The following is a 17425-nucleotide window of genomic DNA, read 5'->3' as shown; positions in this document are numbered from 1 at the left end:
TCTCTGAGTCCTCTCCAATGTCAGTATATTCTTCCTAACGAACCCAAAACTGCACACAACACTCCATGTGGTCTCACGAGTGCCTTAAAGAGCCTCAACGTCACATACCTGCTCTTATATTCTATACCTCTAGAAATGAATGCCAACATTGCATTTGCCTTCTTCAGCACCGAGTCAACCTGGAGGTTAGCCTTTAAGATATCCTGCACAAGGACTCCCAAGTCCCTTTGCAACTCTGCATTTTGAATTCTCTCTCCATCTAAATAATAGTCTGCCATTTATTTCTTCCACCTGAGTGCATAACCATACACTTTCCAACATTGTATTTCATTTGTCACTTCTTTGTCCATTCCCCTAAACTATCTAAGTCTCTCTGCGTGTTGTTTCCTCAACACTACCTGCTTCTCCACTTATCTTTGTATCATTGGCAAATTTAGCCACAAATCAATTAATCCCATAGTCCAAATCATTGACGTACATCATAAAGAGCAGTGGTCCCTGTGGAACTCCACTCGTAACCAGCAGCCAGCCTGAACAGGATCCTTTTATTTCCCCTCTGTTTTCTGCTGATCAACCAATGCTCCACCCATGCTAGTAACTTCCCAAAAATTCCATGGGCTCCTATCTTGCTAAGATGTGTGGCCCCTTGTCAAAGGCTTTCTGAAAATCCAAGTACACCAGATCTACTGCGTCTCTTTTGTCTACCCTACTTGTAATTTTCTCAAAAAAACTGCAGTAGGTTAATCAGGCAGGATTTTCCTTTTAAGAAACCATGCTGGCTTTGGCCTATCTTGTCGTGCCTCCAGGTGTTCCATAATCTCATCTTTTACAATTGATTCCAATAACTTCCCAACCACTGGTGTCAGACTAACAGGCCAATAGTTTCCTTTCTGCTGCTTCTCACCCTTCTTAAATAACGGAGTAACATCTGCAATTTTTCAGTCATCCGGTAACATGCCGGAATCTATCGATTCTTGAAAGATCATTGTTAATGTCTCTGTAATCTCTCCAGCTACTTCCTTCAGAACCCAAGGGTGCACTCCATCAGATCCAGGAGATATATCCACCCTCAGAGAATTAAGCTTCCTGAGCACCTTCTCAGTTGCAATTTTCACTGCACAAACTTCACTTCTCTGACACTCTTGAATGTCCAGTGTACTGCAGATGTCTAATTTCTTTTATAAAATATATGGATTGTGGAATTACAAAATAGTACCATACAGATGGAGATCAGTGGCCCTCTTGTCTTTGTGCTGTATTCTAGATAGAGTTATCCAATTAACCACACTCTCCCTCCTTTATACCCATGGCATCTGTATTTTTCTCTTCAGCTCTTTAAGCATTTCTCTTTTGCATTCCACTGTGAAGACTGATGCAAAATACACATTTATTTCCTCTGGCTGGGGGGGGGGGGGGGGGGTGGTGTGTGTGTGTGTGTGTGTGCGCGCGCACACCCTTAACTCCCGGTGGAGTCGTCGGGGAGCCGTCATAACAAGTTTTTTTACACTGATCTTTTTGGTGATTGCTCATCGTACAGCATGTCTTAGACATCTGAAACCTTACAGAGCACATCCCTCTCCAGGATTTTTTTTAGGTCAAGTTTCTAGCTCGACACTCAACCCAGGCACAGATGGAGAGCCGGCCGGATTCGAACTCGGGACCTCTCGGCCTGAAGTCCAACGCTGATGCCACTACACCACCAGCCAGCATCTCTCTGTATCTCTCATTACAATATCTCCAGTGTCATTTTCTATTGCTCCTCTATCTACCCTCCACCCTCTTTTACCCTATGAATTGATCATAGGGAACAAGAACATGGCAGACCAATTGAATAACGACTTTGGTTCTGTCTTCACTAAGGAAGACATCAAGTCAAGTCAACTTTTATTTTCATTTCGACCATAAATGTTAGTACAGTGCATAGTAAAAATGAGACAACGTTTTTCAGGACCATGGTTTACATGACACAGTACAAAAATTAGACTGAAATACGCAATAAAAAAAAACAGAGAAAGCTATACTACAGACCTCCACTGAACTGTATAAAGTGCACAAAAACAGTGCCAGCATTACAATAAATAATAAACAGAACAGTAGGGCAAGGTGTCAGTCCAGGCTTCGGGTATTGAGGAGTCTGATAGCTTGGGGGAAGAAACTGTTACATAGTCTGGCCGTGAGAGCCCAAATGCTTCGGAGCCTTTTCCCAGATGGCAGGAGGGAGAAGAGATTGTATGACGGGTGCATGGGGTTCTTCATAATGCTGTTTCCTTTGCGGATGCAGTGTGTAGTGTAAATGTCCGTGATGGCGGGAAGAGAGACCCCGATGATCTTCTCAGCTGATCTCACTATCCGCTGCATGGTCTTGCGATCCGAGATGGTACAACTTCCAAACCAGGCAGTGATGCAGTTGCTCAGGACGCTCTCAATACAACCCCTATAGAATGTGATGAGGATGGGGGGGGGGGGGAGGTGATGGACTTTCCTCAGCCTTTGCAAAAAGTAGAGACGTTGCTGGGCTTTCTTTGCTATGGAGCTGGTGTTGAGGGACCAGGTGAGATTCTCTGTCAGGTGAACACTAAGAAATTTGGTGCTCTTTACGATCTCTACCAAGGATCCGTCGATGTTCAGCGGGGAGTGGTCGCTCCGTGCCCTCCTGAAGTCAACAACCATCTCTTTTGTTTTACTCACATTCAGAGACAGGTTGTTGGCTCTGCACCAGTCCGTTAGCCGCTGCACCTCCTCTCTGTAAGCTGACTCGTCATTCTTGCTGATGAGACCCACCACGGACGTGTCATCAGCAAACTTGATGATATGGTTCAAGCTGTGTGTTGCAACACAGTCGTGGGTCAGCAGAGTGAACAGCAGTGGACTGAGCACGCAACCCTGGGGAGCCCCCGTGCTCAGTGTGATGGTGTTGGAAATGCTGCTCCCAATCCGGACTGACTGAGATCTCCCAGTCAGGAAGTCTAGGATCCAGTTGCAGAGGGAGGTGTTCAGACCCAATAGGCTCAGCTTTCCAATCAGTTTCTGAGAGATGATTGTGTTGAATGCTGAACTAAAGTCTATGAACAGCATCCAAACGTATGTGTCTTTTTTGTCCAGGTGGAGAGTGGTGGCAATGGCGTCATCTGTTGAGCGGTTGGGACGGTACGCAAACTGCAGGGGGTCCAGTGAGGGAGGCAGCAGGGTCTTGATATGACAAGCCTCTCGAAACACTTCATGATGATGGATGTAAGTGCAACTGAATACTAGTAATTTAGGCAGGACACTGAAGACTTCTTCGGCACGGGGACAATGGTGGCGGCCTTGAAGCACGTTGGAATGGTGGTGCTGCTCAGGGAGATGGTGAAGATGTCAGTGAGAACATCTGCTAGCTGGTCTGCACATCCTCTGAGCACTCTACCAGGAATGTTGTCTGGTCCAGCAGCCTTCCGTGGGTTGACCCTGCACAGGGTTCTTCTCAGGTCGGCCACGGAGAGACACAGCACCTGGTCTTTCGCAGGAGGGGTGGACTTCCTCGCCGCCATGTCATTTTCCGCCTCAAACCGGGCATCTGAGAGGGAGGCATCACCTGCATAGTCAGGTGATGTTGTCTTGTAATTGGTGATGTCCTGGATGCCCTTCCACATGCGCTGCATGTCGCCGCTGTCCTGGAAGTGACTGTGGATTCGCTGGGCATGTGCACGCTTTGCCCCTCTGATGGCTCGGGACAGTTTGGCCCTCGCTGTTGTTAAAGCTGCCTTGTCACCTGCTCTGAAGGTGGAGTCGCGGGACCTCAGCAGCGCACGCACCTCTGCGGTCATCCATGGCTTCTGGTTGGCGCGTATAGTGATGGTCTTGGACAGAGTAACATCATCAATGCACTTGATGACGTAGCTGGTCACTGATGCTGTGTACTCCTCTAAGTTGGTAGAGTCGCCATCGGTTGCAGCCTCCCTGAACATGTGCCAGTCAGTGTGCTCAAAGCAGTCTTGAAGAGCAGATGGCTCCTGCTGGCCAGGTTTTCACCTGCTTCTGAACTGGTCTGGAGCACCTGACGAGCTGTCTGTATGCTGGGATTAGCATAACAGAGATGTGGTCTGAGTATCCGAGGTGGGGCGGGGCTCTGTCCGGTACGCGTCGGGGATGTTTGTCTAAACCAGGTCCAATGCGTTCTCCCCCCTTTTTGCAAAGTCCGCATACTGATTGAATTTGGGGAGCACTGATTTAAGGTTCGCGTGGTTAAAATCACCGGCAACAATAAACAGGCCATCAGGATGTGCGTTCTGCAGTTCGCTAATAGCCCCGTACAGTTCACAGAGCGCCTCCTTAGCATTAGCGCTGGGGGGAATGTAGACACCGAATATAAGGACAGAGGTGAATTCCCATGGCAAATAAAATGGTCTGCATCGAACTGCCACAAACTTCACTAACGATGGGCACTGTCTGGAAACCAGCACAGAGCTCTTACACCATTCCGTGTCGATGTAAATACACACACCAGCACAGCGGGTCTTACCGGAGACAGCTGCATCTCTGTCCGAACGAGCCCGTCTAGTTGGATGGCAGCGTCCGAAATCCCATCAGTGAGCCATGTCTCTGTGAAGACAAACGCGGAGCAAACTCTGTACTCCCGCCGAGTATTACGTTGGAGTCGGATGTAGTCCATTTTATTGTCCAGGGAGCAGACATTGGAGAGCAGAATGGACGGGAGAACCCGCCGGCTAGGGTTTGCTTTTAGCCGGGCACGGACCCTTGCCCGCTTGCCTCGCTTCTGCTTCCTCGCACATCGCTTTCGACGTCTCCATCTCCGGCTCCCAACATCAGGCAAGTCCGAGGATTGTAGGCCCGTTCCCCTCAGCAAGCCGACGTCGCGTAATTCAGCCAGCAGATCTTTGTGGAGGTTTGTTTTTGGATTATCTCTGTATTATAGTAGTATCTGGCGATGGTAGAGAGCCGCTCTGTTATCCATATGCCCTAATCGAAAATTGTGTATCAAACTTAAAATAGAAAGTAACACCAGGTCTGAAAGGCCGCTGCTGCCATGCCGCGCCTCATGGGACATAAAAAATCTTCCGGAAATAGTAAGGGACCGAGGGTCTAGTGAGATGGAGGAACTGAGGGAAATACATGTTAGTAGGGAAGTGGTGTTAGGTAGATTGAAGGGATTAAAGGCAGATAAATCCCCAGGGCCAGATGGTCTGCATCCCAGAGTGCTTAAGGAAGTAGCCCAAGAAATAGTGGATGCATTAGTGATAATTTTCCAAAACTCCTTAGATTCTGGATTAGTTCCTGAGGATTGGAGGGTGGCTAATGTAACCCCACTTTTTAAAAAAGGAGGGAGAGAGAAACCAGGGAATTATAGACCGTTTAGTCTGACATCAGAGGTGGGGAAAATGCTAGAGTCGGTTATCAAAAATGTGATGACAGCACATTTGGAAAGAGGTGAAATCATCGGACAAAGTCAGCATGGATTTGTGAAAGGAAAATCATGTCTGACGAATCTTATAGAATTTTTTGAAGATGTAACTAGTAGAGTGGATAGGGGAGAGCCAGTGGATGTGGTATATTTAGATTTTCAACAGACTTTTGACAAGGTCCCTCACAGGAGGTCAGTGTGCAAACATAAAGCACACAGTATTGGGGGTATGGTATTGATGTGGATAGAGAATTGGTTGGCAGACAGGAAGCAAAGATTGGGAGTAAATGGGACCTTTTCAGAATGGCAGGCAGTGACCAGTGGGGTACCGCAAGGCTCAGTGCTGGGACCCCAGTTGTTTACAATATATATTAATGATTTAGACAAGGGAATTAAATGCAGCATCTCCAAGTTTGCGGATGACACGAAGCTGGGCAGCAGTGTTAGCTGTGAAGAGGATGCTAAGAGGATGCAGGGTGACTTGGATAGGTTAAGTGAGTGGGCAAATTCATGGCAGATGCAATTTAATGTGGATAAACGTGAGGTTATCTACTTTGGTTGCAAGAACAGGAAAACAGATTATTATCTGAACGGTGGCCAATTAGGAAAAGGGGAGGTGCAACGAGACCTGGGTGTCATTGTACACCAGTCATTGAAGGTGGGCATGCAGGTACAGCAGGCAGTGAAAAAGGTAAATGGTATGTTGGCATTCATAGCAAAAGGATTTGAATACAGGAGCAGGGAGGTTCTACTGCAGTTGTACAAGGCCTTGGTGAGACTGCACCTAGAGTATTGTGTGCAGTTTTGGTCCCCTAATCTAAGGAAAGACATTCTTGCCATTGAGGGAGTACAAAGAAGGTTCACCAGATTGATTCCTGGGATGGCAGGACTTTCATATGAAGAAAGACTGGATCGACTAGGCTTATACTCATTGGAATTTAGAAGATTGAGGGGGGATCTTATTGAAACGTATAAAATTCTAAAGGGATTGGACAGGCTAGATGCAGGAAGTTTGTTTCCGATGTTGGGGGAAGTCCAGAATGAGGGGTCACAGTTTAAGGATAAAGGGGAAGCCTTTTAGGACCGAGATGAGGAAAAACTTCTTCACACAGAGAGTGGTGAATCTGTGGAATTCTCTACCACAGGAAACAGTTGAGGCCAGTTCATTGGCTATATTTAAGAGGGAGTTAGATATGGCCCTTGTAGCTAAAGGGATCAGGGGGTATGGAGAGAAAGCAGGTACAGGGTTCTGAGTTGGATGATCAGCCATGATCATACTGAATGGCGGTGCAGGCTCAAAGGGCTGAATGGCCTACTCTTGCAACTATTTTCTATGTTTATATACTTAAAAAAAAGCTTTTAGTATCTTTTGATATTAGTCGCCAGCTTCCTTTCATAATTCATATTTTCCTTCCTAATGACATTCTTAGTTTCCTTCTGCAAATTTTTAAAATCTTCCCAATCCTCTATCTTCCCACAAGCTTTGGCTTCCTTGTATGCCCTCTCTTTTGCTTTGACTTTGACTCTGACTTCACTTGTCAACCATGGTAGTGTCCTTCTTCCATTCGAAATTTTTTTCCTATATTTGTCATGTACTTCCCTCATTTTTCGCAGAAATTCCAGCCATTGCTGCTCTGCTGTCCTTCTTTCCAGTCAACTTTGGCCAGTTCCCTTCTCATGCCATTGTAATTTCCTTTATTCCAATGAAACTCCAATACATTGGAATTTAGCTTCTTCTCAAATTTCAAAGTGAACTCAATCATATCATGATCACTGTTCCTTAACCTTATCCTTAACCTTAAGATCTCTTATCACCTCTGAATCATTGCACAACACCCAATCCCGCACAGCCGATCCCCTGGTGGGCTCAACAACAAGCTATTCTAAAAACCCATCCTTTTAGACATTGTACAAATTCTCTCTCCAGGTCCAGTACTGACTTGGTTTTCCCAATCCACTTTCAAGTTAAAATCCCCAACGATTATCATGATATTTCCCTTTACCATGCCGTTTCTATCTCCTGCTGTAATTTGTAATCTGCATCCTGGCTGCTGTTTGGAGGCCTGTATACAATTGCCATTATGGTCCTTTTACCCTAGCCATTTCTTAACTCATCCCATAGAGACTCCATACCTTCCGATCCTATGTCATCCCTTTCTAATGATTTAATATTATTTCTTATACACAGGGCCACACCACCCCCAGTATTTTTCAAATGGCAGCCATCCTATGGCCAAGATTCAGAGATGGCCACAGCGTACTTGCCGATCTGTAGCTGAATTTCAAAATTGTCCGTTTTATTTCTTATTCTGTGTGCATTCAAATATAAAACTTTCAGTCCAGTTGCTTTCTGTTTTACCTGCACCATGCCTCTATTGTCCTGGAAATCATCCCACTATGCCTAATCTCCTGCTTGCCCATTTTATCATCTCTGTTGCACACTATCTTTGATTTATTTGTATCCCCTTCCTCAGCCTCATCACTCCAGTTCCTAACCCCCTGCCAAATTAGTTTAAACCCTCCCTATCAGCTCTATTAAACCTGCCTGCTAGGATATTGGACCCCTTTGGGTTCAGGTGTAACCTGTCCTTTTTGTACAGGTCAAGTGTAGGCCTCCGTTAGTCTCAATAGACCATGGATGTGCGCCTTGGAAAATTTCCAGAGTGCAAGCCTGGGCAGGGTTTTTTTTAAATGGAAGACCGGCAGTTGCCCAAGCTGTAAGTCTTCCCTCTCCATGCCACCGATGTTGTCCAAGGGAAGGGCATTAGGACCCATACAGCTTGGCACTGGTGTCATCACAGAGCAATGTGTGGTTAAGTGCCTTGCTCAAGGACACACACAGCAGCCTCAGCCAAGGCTCGAACTAGTGACCTTCAGATCACTAGACGAACCCTTTAACATGCATCAACACATACCTCTTCCAGAAGAGGCCCCAATGATCTAGGAATCCGAAGCCATTCCCCCTCCACTAGTCTCTCAGCCACACATTTGCCTGATTATGCGATTCTTGTGCTCGTTAGTACATGGCACAGGCAGCAATCCTGCTTTACAGCTTCCTACCCAACTCCCCAAATTCTCTTCAGGACCTCTTCCCTTTTTCTTCCTATGTCATTAGTTCCAACGCATACTAGGACTTCTGGTTGTTCACCCTCTCCCTTCAGAATACTCTGCACCTGATCTGAGACATCCCGTACCCTGGCACCTGGGAGGCAACACACCATGCGGGTATCTCTAACAGGCTGACAGAACCTCCTGTCTGTTCCCGTCACTATTGAATCCCCGATGACTACCACATTCCTCATCTTCTCTCCCTTCTGCACCACGAACCAGGTTAAGTGCCAGAGACCCTATCACCGTGGTTGTCCTCTGTCAGGTCAGCCCCCTCAACCCCATCCAAAATGCGATAACAATTACTGAGGGGGGGTGGCCACACGGGTGCTCTCTACTCTCTAAGCTCTTCCCTTCTCTGACTGTCACCCACCTATCTAAATCCTGCAGCCTCAGGGTGCAGGTCTACCTCCTGCTCACTTTCCCTAATAAGCTGTAGGTCATCAGTAAGGACCCTCTTCACCCAGGACATTGCCTCTTGTCATTGCTCCATCAACTAGGTGGTACAGGAGCCTGGAAACGCACAGTGTTTCAGGAACAGCTTCTTCCGTTTCACTGATTGGCATCTGAATTGACAATGAACCCATGAACACTTCCTTAGTATTTTCCTCTCTTTCTGCACTACAGTATTTATTTAAATGCAGAATAAGCTTTTCTCTGTACTTTGGTACATGTGAAAATCAGAAAGCAATTTATTTATTAAAATACCAAAGTAATTAGCAGATATCAAACCCGAGTGCATTTTAAATGCTGATAATTACTGTGAAATTCCAAACTTTAACATGCGATACCCATATTCTCTTTCAACCTCTTTTGCAGATTTTGAATGAGTATTAAATATTAAATTAAATAGTAAATTTCAACTGAGCCAGCTCTTCCCTCCAAGACCCAAATATATATCAGAAGTATATTTTTGATTGGTGTAATAGTTCTATTGCATATTCTGATCAGGTCTACAGAGTCCAGATGTATGTTTGCAGCTGAAACATTCACCATTCCTCCAACCTGCCCCATTGAGTTTCTCCAGCAGAATGTTTGTTGGCCTAGATTGCAGCATCTCGTATCTCCATATCGTTTATCTTTGATCTTCTGCTGTATTTTATCAACTTTCCGTCTCCCATCCCATCATATTCAGGGGACGGCAAATCATTGACATCCACTGAGTGTCGGGGCCTGGTCTGAGATTCCTAAAGACAAATTGAATCTAAAATTCATTTGCCTCCATGTAGCATATAGACAGATAGGAATCCCGTATACTCCAGGTGTCCGACTAATCATTTTCATGTTTAAGAATGCACCTTGAGTGAATAACAACCTTAAGTGAATAACAACCTTAAAAGATGTCATTGTAGGAGTTTAATTATTTAGTACTTGCAAGAATATCTATTTTACAAGAGAAATGATCTATGATGCAGCGTTCAGCTGTAACTGGTCCAAAACAAAAATAAAGCAAACAGCTAAGAGTGCACGTAACCGGTCAATATTGATATTTTGAAATAAAAAGGGAATTCATTGGTATGTATTACAAGCCAATGTCTTGTAATCACTGGAACATGCATTAGCATTCACTTTCAATGCATCTGTCTAAAGCACTAGAAATCACTGTGCCCTGTACTGGTGACATTCAGAGAACCAGGAACATTTATAGCATTCAGTACTGAAATTTTAAGTCAGGTTGAAAGTTGAGCAAAGGGATGTGTTACGAACCCCGTAACTGGGTGTCTTACCAGCAAAGATAGGAGTAGCCGTTGAAGTCGGATGATACTATTTTTAATAGTATTTATTAGTAAAAAATACACAAAAATAATATCAATGCAAATATACAGATAATATACGTCATCAATACTAAACCTAAAAGTGCGGGTATAATAATCATCAATAAGAAATAAGCTCTATCGTTGTCTAGGGGATAATGAATTGTCCGATGGAAATATAAAGTTCAGTTCAGTTCATACAGGCTGCCATCATTGCTGATCACCGTGTGGCAATTGTTGGAGAGAGAGAGAGTGAAAAACTTGCCGACTTTCCTTGTTACGATCTTGATCCGTATCCGTCCTTTAGCTAGACCGTTCCGTGGAGGACTCGTCACCCAGGCAAGGATGGACACACACACAGGCCCTCCACTGATCTCATAGTGTTTCTCCTGGTGCGTCTGAGGGGTGTTCCCCAGACCCTACTTTTATCCTCACTCACGGGGTCTCAGATGTCAATCAGGTTGGGATGACACAATCCCTCAACCAGACCACTCTGGCTGCCCCCTGAGGGGTTTCAATGAATAGAACAGAACTCAATACACAATTCCTCCTTCAAGAGACAATAGCAGTAATCTCTCTCTTTGTCAATAGGAGACATTCCACCTTGTGTATTCTGCGTTGTCTATAACAACCTGCCTTTGCTGTTATCCTGTGTCTCTCTCATCTCCCTTGATAACAGCATCGGAATAGTAGCGATTTGCGATTCTCCAAAAGGAGGGGGCAACTTTGCACCCTTCGGCCCATCAGAGTTGCTCTACATTTGTTACAGATGGTAAGTGGAATTTAATCCCAGCAAGTATGAGGTGGTGCATTTCGAGAAGTCAAATCAGAGTGGGACATACAATTGTAGGCCACTGAGGAATGTACACGAACAAAGGGGTCTTGACATTCAAATCCATATTTCCTGAAAGTGGCAGCACAGCTTGTTAGCAATGAAGGTGGCTATGGCAAGCTGAACCCAATGCGTCAGGAGACAAATGTAGAGACCTTACAAAACACTGACCAGAACACACTTGGAAGTATCATGTGCTATTCTGGTCAGCACGCAAAAGGAAGTATGTGGAAGCCCTGGAGAAAATGCAAGGAACTTTCACCAGGGTACAACTTTGACTGGAGGACTTTAATTACGGGGTAAGATTCCCTGGAGCAGAACAGGCTGATGAGTGACTTGGCGACATGAGATTATAAGAGGTACAGAAGAGGCAGAATCTTTTTTCTCATGGTGGATACATCTAAAGTAAGACCATGTAGACTTAAGCTGAGGGCAAGAATTTTTAAGAAAAATTGATGTGAAATATTCCCCATCCCAAGGAATGGTTGAAATATGGAATTCACTGCCAGGGAAGATGGTGGAATTGGAGATATTTAAATAGGCTCTTGAATAGACAAGGCGTAAAAGGATATATTAAATACAGGCATAGGGGATTCATGTGAATTGGCAAAGAGGGTGGCATAGACACGGATAACAAGGAGCCTGTTCCTATACCATACCACTCAATGATTGCATAGTGGATAGGTTTGGGGTAATGAATTAGAAACATTTCAAATCCCATCTTGAAAATGAAAAACCTGAAAGTTGCTGGATTTATTTAATTAAGAATGATGATCTGAGCTCAGTAACATCACAAACACCACCAATATCCTAATTGGAGTGTCTACTACCTTTCCCCAGTTGAAGTGCAAAATATCTTTGCAAGCTACTTATTTCTGTGTCTATAATAGAAAGAGGATAAATTCTAGATCTACCCACCTACTGTGAAAGAATGGAATAAAAATATTTGGCTTTCTATTAAGTGCACTAACTTTATCCTTTAATTTTTGGTGTGGTGTAACTTTCATTTTGTGGAATTGGTGATGAGTTTGAAGAGGACCTTATAAACCATAATTTTCTAATTCTTATTCAGATAGCAAGTACTTCAATACAGTAAACCAAGATCTGAGATCTGATCCAGCTACAGTTTGGAGAACTGAACAAATCTGATCTTTGGCAGCACAATGATAAGGACTGTCCAATACATCTAAAGATGCCCTTTCTCTTATACCACTTTCTCCAGCAGATGGGAACCCAAAAACATCTTTTCTGAGGTTTGGTGTTGGAGACATTAATAACAAAACCAGATATTTTTGTGGTATCTCACCTCAGATGACCCTAACAAGAATGTGACACAGCCTTGAGGGTTTCTCAGATGACTGACACTGTTTTAACTCAGCTGAGAAACAGCTATCATTTCAGGCCAATAACTTTTCATCAAATCTAATCTAAAAAGAGAACTCTAATGTTCACTAGGAGCTTGGAAAAGAGAAATGGGAGAAGTGCTTTGAACTGAAGGCCCATGGGGTAACTGATTCCTGCACATCTGGTGAAAGTAGCAACAGAATTGCTTTCTGCAGAATTTTCACTCAACACCCAACCCCTATGCATTTGATTTAAAGGCAGCAAGGAAGTAAACATTGAATAAACATACAAGGATTTATGAACTGGTTATTGTGGGAAGAGTAAGGAAATGCATTTCAGTGAAAAAGGCTGCAAAGCACACAAAGAATCCTATACAATAAGGATACACACCATGGATACCAGTTGATAGTTGCTAGGATCCAGGCAATACTTTAAACAGATCTGCTTAATTTTAAAAATAAATATCCAAAAGATTATTTGAGACCATTTTGTATCACAGACTGATTTACTGTGAGATTCTACAGAAAACAATAAGCACTGACCTGCATTGTAAATGTAAAAACTTAACAAATAGTCTTCAAGGTGGTCTTACTTGCAAATCATTTTACCACAGGATATCATATTCCCTGCTCACAATGCACCCCAGCTACCAATGTGGCAAATTAGCCACATGAACCCATCCAAGGCCAAAGGAGAAGTAGAAAGACCCTTTACCAATTGACCACCAACCAAACAGCTTCTTTCTCCAACTCTCCATATTTATATAAAACTAATTGTTACCTGACTCTTTCTGGAGTCCATATGCTTCTGGAAATTACAGCGTCTTCTTCGAACCCAATACCATGCTTTATTTAAATTTTACACTAACTTTAGTTTTAATTTTAATCGGAGGTGACATAGAAAAACGAGATTCCATGGGCTCCTGGTCCATCCAGCAATCGGGAACAATGGTTGATAAGCAGCCCGAACAAACACAGCGGCACTTTTCAAAGAAAATTTGAATTGTTGTTTCAGTGGGAGAAAGCAGGTAGAATGTGGATTAGGTGTACGGCCAGGGGTGTACTACATGGAATGGAGTAACTACTTCGAGACTAGACATAGTTTGTCATTTCAGAAGATTGGAATGCTTCTGGTTAGAAGATGATCTGCAATATAATAGAAAAATCAACATTTTATCCCTTATAAACCGATGCAAGGCGTAATTTGCACCGCCGTTAATTTGATCGCACTGGCTTTACCAGATTAAGGAGGGATTGATTTATAAGAAACCCTAGCGGTCATTCATTGATTCCATCTGTTTCTCTCTGCCAGCTAATTAACAAAGAACAATTAGACAATTGACCAATTAGTTGCAATCCTCTAATCTACAGTCAATAGGGTATTCGTGGCTTCATTATAATTTCTCACTGACACAAAGCAGCAAAAGTATTTAAATCAGGCTCCACGGGCCCGTGCAACAGAGATGATTTCTACGGTTTTAAATCTAATTAGGGGGAGATAAGTAAACGTCCAACCTCTTTTCAAAGAAACTGGTAGCACTAAGTTTAAAAATAAAGCGATGAAAGTAACATTGATAAGGTAAAAGCGAAAGAATCAGTCTTTTGCTGGAACCAGTCCTGTGATTTCCACTTACTGCGGTCAAAAGAAGAATGACGCTATTTTCCCCTTAGTTTCTCACTGAACCTTGGTAATAAGAACTAACTAGGGAACAAGGGTTGCTTCGCTATTATCATTAACCCGTCGGGATTCATTTACAGGTCGATCACCACCATTAAGATAACGTCTTATTTTCTAACATCCTCTTTAATTTTAATATCAGGTAAATGGCCTGCCCAGGGGAGTGATTGAGGATTTGTTAGGTTATGCAGCTGGTCCAGCTAGACCATTAGTTATCCAAGATAATTGGAGGAATGGTCATAGAACATTCTAGTTCTGTCTTAAAGTTATCCAGGATCTTCCAAACGAGGTAATTAAAAACACCGTCTCCATTTCCAGAGACATATCATTACTCGAAACTTGATGTTGATACCTTATTCAGTGGGTAATTGTCGGCGTCTAAATTGGTACGTACACACACCAATTCCTCATGACATCATCACCTTTGAAAATTAAAAGCCACATATTCTGTTCTTTTAAACTAATAGATGCACTATTCAAGGAGAAATTAATTCTCTCCAGATATGAACATTCAGTTATCATTCCTCGCAGGAGATTGGACACAATGGCTTGGTAGTTGTTCAACAAAAGCAGAAAACGGAAAAATACCGAGTTGTTTTTCCTAACAAATGTGGCCCTCGATCAGATAGAAGGATTATTGGCAGCGTTTCCTTAAAAATAATAACTAGACATTCAATGAACTACAGCTTCAAATGTTGAGGGCATTTTAATTAAAATTGATGATCTCTTTAAGTATTGAAACCGAGTATAGCAGTTGTTTTCTGATTTACTAATCCTGGTTCTGATCCAGGTGACTGGCCCTGAACTGCATTTCTTCTGAGCTTCACATTCTTTTCTTGATTATCAAATTTAGCCAGATGGGCTGTTTGTCAGCTCTGCAGTAATAAAATTAAAACTAATACTCCAGCTCATTTCGACAGAGAAGTAACGGGCGTGAAGGCTTGTTGATAATGCATAGATTCCTGAGAAGCAGGCACATAGAATTATTAACTCTTCAAATTTTATTAGTTGTACTCTTAAGAAGTTGTTACTAATAGCCTCCTTCCTCAAACACGCTGTGGAAATATTTAGTGTCCACATCACCATTTCTAGAATCAAGTGAACTATACAAAAGCGTAATTGTTTGGAATTCTTAATTTATGCTATGTGATTATAAATGAAATTCCCACACATTTGAAATGACAGTTCTGCTATCTGGTAGTGCTAATTAATGCTAGCCGAAAGAATTGCTATGTGTGGTCCTTCGCCGATTTTCAACAAACAAATAATACATCAAGCCATGGATGCGGGTAACTCTCTTTTCTCTTTCACGCCTTTAAATAAGTGGCTAATACGATCAGCAGGAGTTCAATACTAAATTGCAGGTACGTATCGGGGAAACTAAATTCAAAGCATCCCGTCTCTCACCAAATTTACTGAACAGGAACAAAGTGATTGTTTGCCGCCGAGACAACAGATCCATTGTTCACAGTATTAATAAAAGCCAGGTAAATCCTTTACCAGACGAATTTGGGCCTTCAAATTACCTGCCTCCAATTGCTTCGAAATTGTGTATTTTTTTCCATCTTTAATTATTTCGATGAGTCTAAACTTCCCAGACGTTACCTAAATACTTAACCGCATCAATACTGGCTAACGACTAGACTGATCAGAGGGCAGGTGAAACTGCCTGAAAGACAGTCTTTATTAGGCAACTTTGCGCAGATGAGAAGAATGATTACCACAGTGATACTTCTAATTATCCGGTAATTATGATCCTGCAGAGATCCGCCGTGAAGCATGAAGTAGCAACCCCTGGTACACATGATCCCAAAAAAGCCTGCGATGCGACTTGCATGAATTAGTATGAACTCGTAACCCTTTAACTGTCAATCAGACTGCAAAAATCAGCGCACTGCCGCATTGTTCAGCATTAAAATCTGTACTACGCTATATAACTCAAAACTACACTAATTTGGCCACCAATTGAAGCAAGTGCGTCAAGTGGAAGAGAGAAAAATAATTCATAGTGTAGAAGGTTGCAGACTTTTTAAGGGAAATATATTTAATATGCCTTAATGACGACGTCTTCTGTTAAAAAAGTAGCGTGTGTTTCCCCCGAGGTTTATTAGTTAATATCTATATTGGTAATTCTGAAATCTTATTGAACTTGATATGCTTTAGGGGTTGAAGTTAACCAGACGCCATCTATCATATCAGCTCTTGAACATGACATTGGAAATGACATACATTTCTGCTCACTTCGATTCTCTGAATATCAGAGATTTTTGTAGGTGGAGAGTGTCAGTTATTTGGACGGTTGCGTCTGTGGGTGTAAGATTCAAATCCGTGCAGCTACAATGAGTTTTCAGTGTCACATTATTTAACGTCAGTCACTCTGACTTTACCAACTGCACAAATTGAAACTCTCAAAGTATATTTGCATTAGTTTCAGAGTAGAGGCGCCACGGGAGCATAGGAAGTAGCGCGAAGCTATTACAGTTCGGGGAGTCGGAGTCGCTGTCCGTACGTCCGTCGTATGGAATGCGTGGATTTCCTCTCACACGTTAACCTCGTACCGCTTCACTGGTTATTGTAAACGTCGACGGTGCTTCTCCTTACAGACGCTGCCTGGCCTGCTGCGTTCCACCAGCATTTTGTGTGTTTTGATTGTAAACTGTGATTAGGCTGGGGGTTCCCACCGACAAGCGTATCAGTCCCTACCACTCCCCACTGCTTTGCGCTGGGATCGCTCCCTACGCCACTCACTTGTCCATTCCTCCCTCTTAGCACTTACTCTTATAAGCGATATAAGTACTACACCTACCCCCCCCCCCCCGGTTACTACCATCCAGGGCCCTAAACAGTCCTTTCAGGTGAGGTGTCACTTCAACTGTGTCTGTTAGGGTCATATACTGTGTTCGATCTTCCCGGAGTGGCCTCCTATTCGTCGGTGACCGGGTGAAACCTGAGGCAGGCAGATTGGGAAACCGCTTCGCCGAGTATCCACACTCTGTTTGCTAGAACAAGCCTGAACTCCCAGTGGCCACCCATTTCAATTCAACTTCCCATTCCCATTCCGGTATGTCCATGCGTACTCCTCCACTGTCGCGATGAGGCTACTCTGAGGTTGGAGGAACAACACCTTATACTGTATTCCGTTTGGGTAATCTCCAACCTGACGGCATGAACATCGATTTCTCAAACTTCCAGTAATGCCCCCCACCACCATTCCCCATCCCCCTTTCCCTCTCTCACTTCATCTCCTTGCCCGCCCATCGCCTCCCTCGGGTTCTCCTCTCCCCCCCCCCCCTCTTCTATGTCCTTCAGCCT

At 43.5% G+C, this 17425-nt stretch overlaps 1 long non-coding RNA gene across 7 annotated transcripts in view; it reads right to left on the bottom strand.

Annotated features, from left to right (window-relative positions):
- LOC132379691 (uncharacterized) overlaps positions 1 to 17425 on the bottom strand; it is a 57305-nt gene that overhangs the window by 29110 nt on the left and 10770 nt on the right. For 2 of the 7 annotated variants that reach the window (XR_009507506.1, XR_009507507.1), the window contains exon 1: positions 13217 to 14086. The exons of 3 other annotated variants lie outside the window; for them this stretch is intronic. This is a non-coding gene — a long non-coding RNA (uncharacterized LOC132379691). Of the gene's footprint in view, positions 1 to 13216; positions 14114 to 17425 lie in introns of those variants that run through there. 2 more of the 7 variants (XR_009507510.1, XR_009507512.1) reach the window with 2 other exon arrangements.

This window comes from Hypanus sabinus, chromosome 22 (assembly GCF_030144855.1).
Source record: "Hypanus sabinus isolate sHypSab1 chromosome 22, sHypSab1.hap1, whole genome shotgun sequence".
Classification (NCBI taxonomy): domain Eukaryota; kingdom Metazoa; phylum Chordata; class Chondrichthyes; order Myliobatiformes; family Dasyatidae; genus Hypanus; species Hypanus sabinus.
This window is presented reverse-complemented; position numbering and strand designations above follow the sequence as displayed.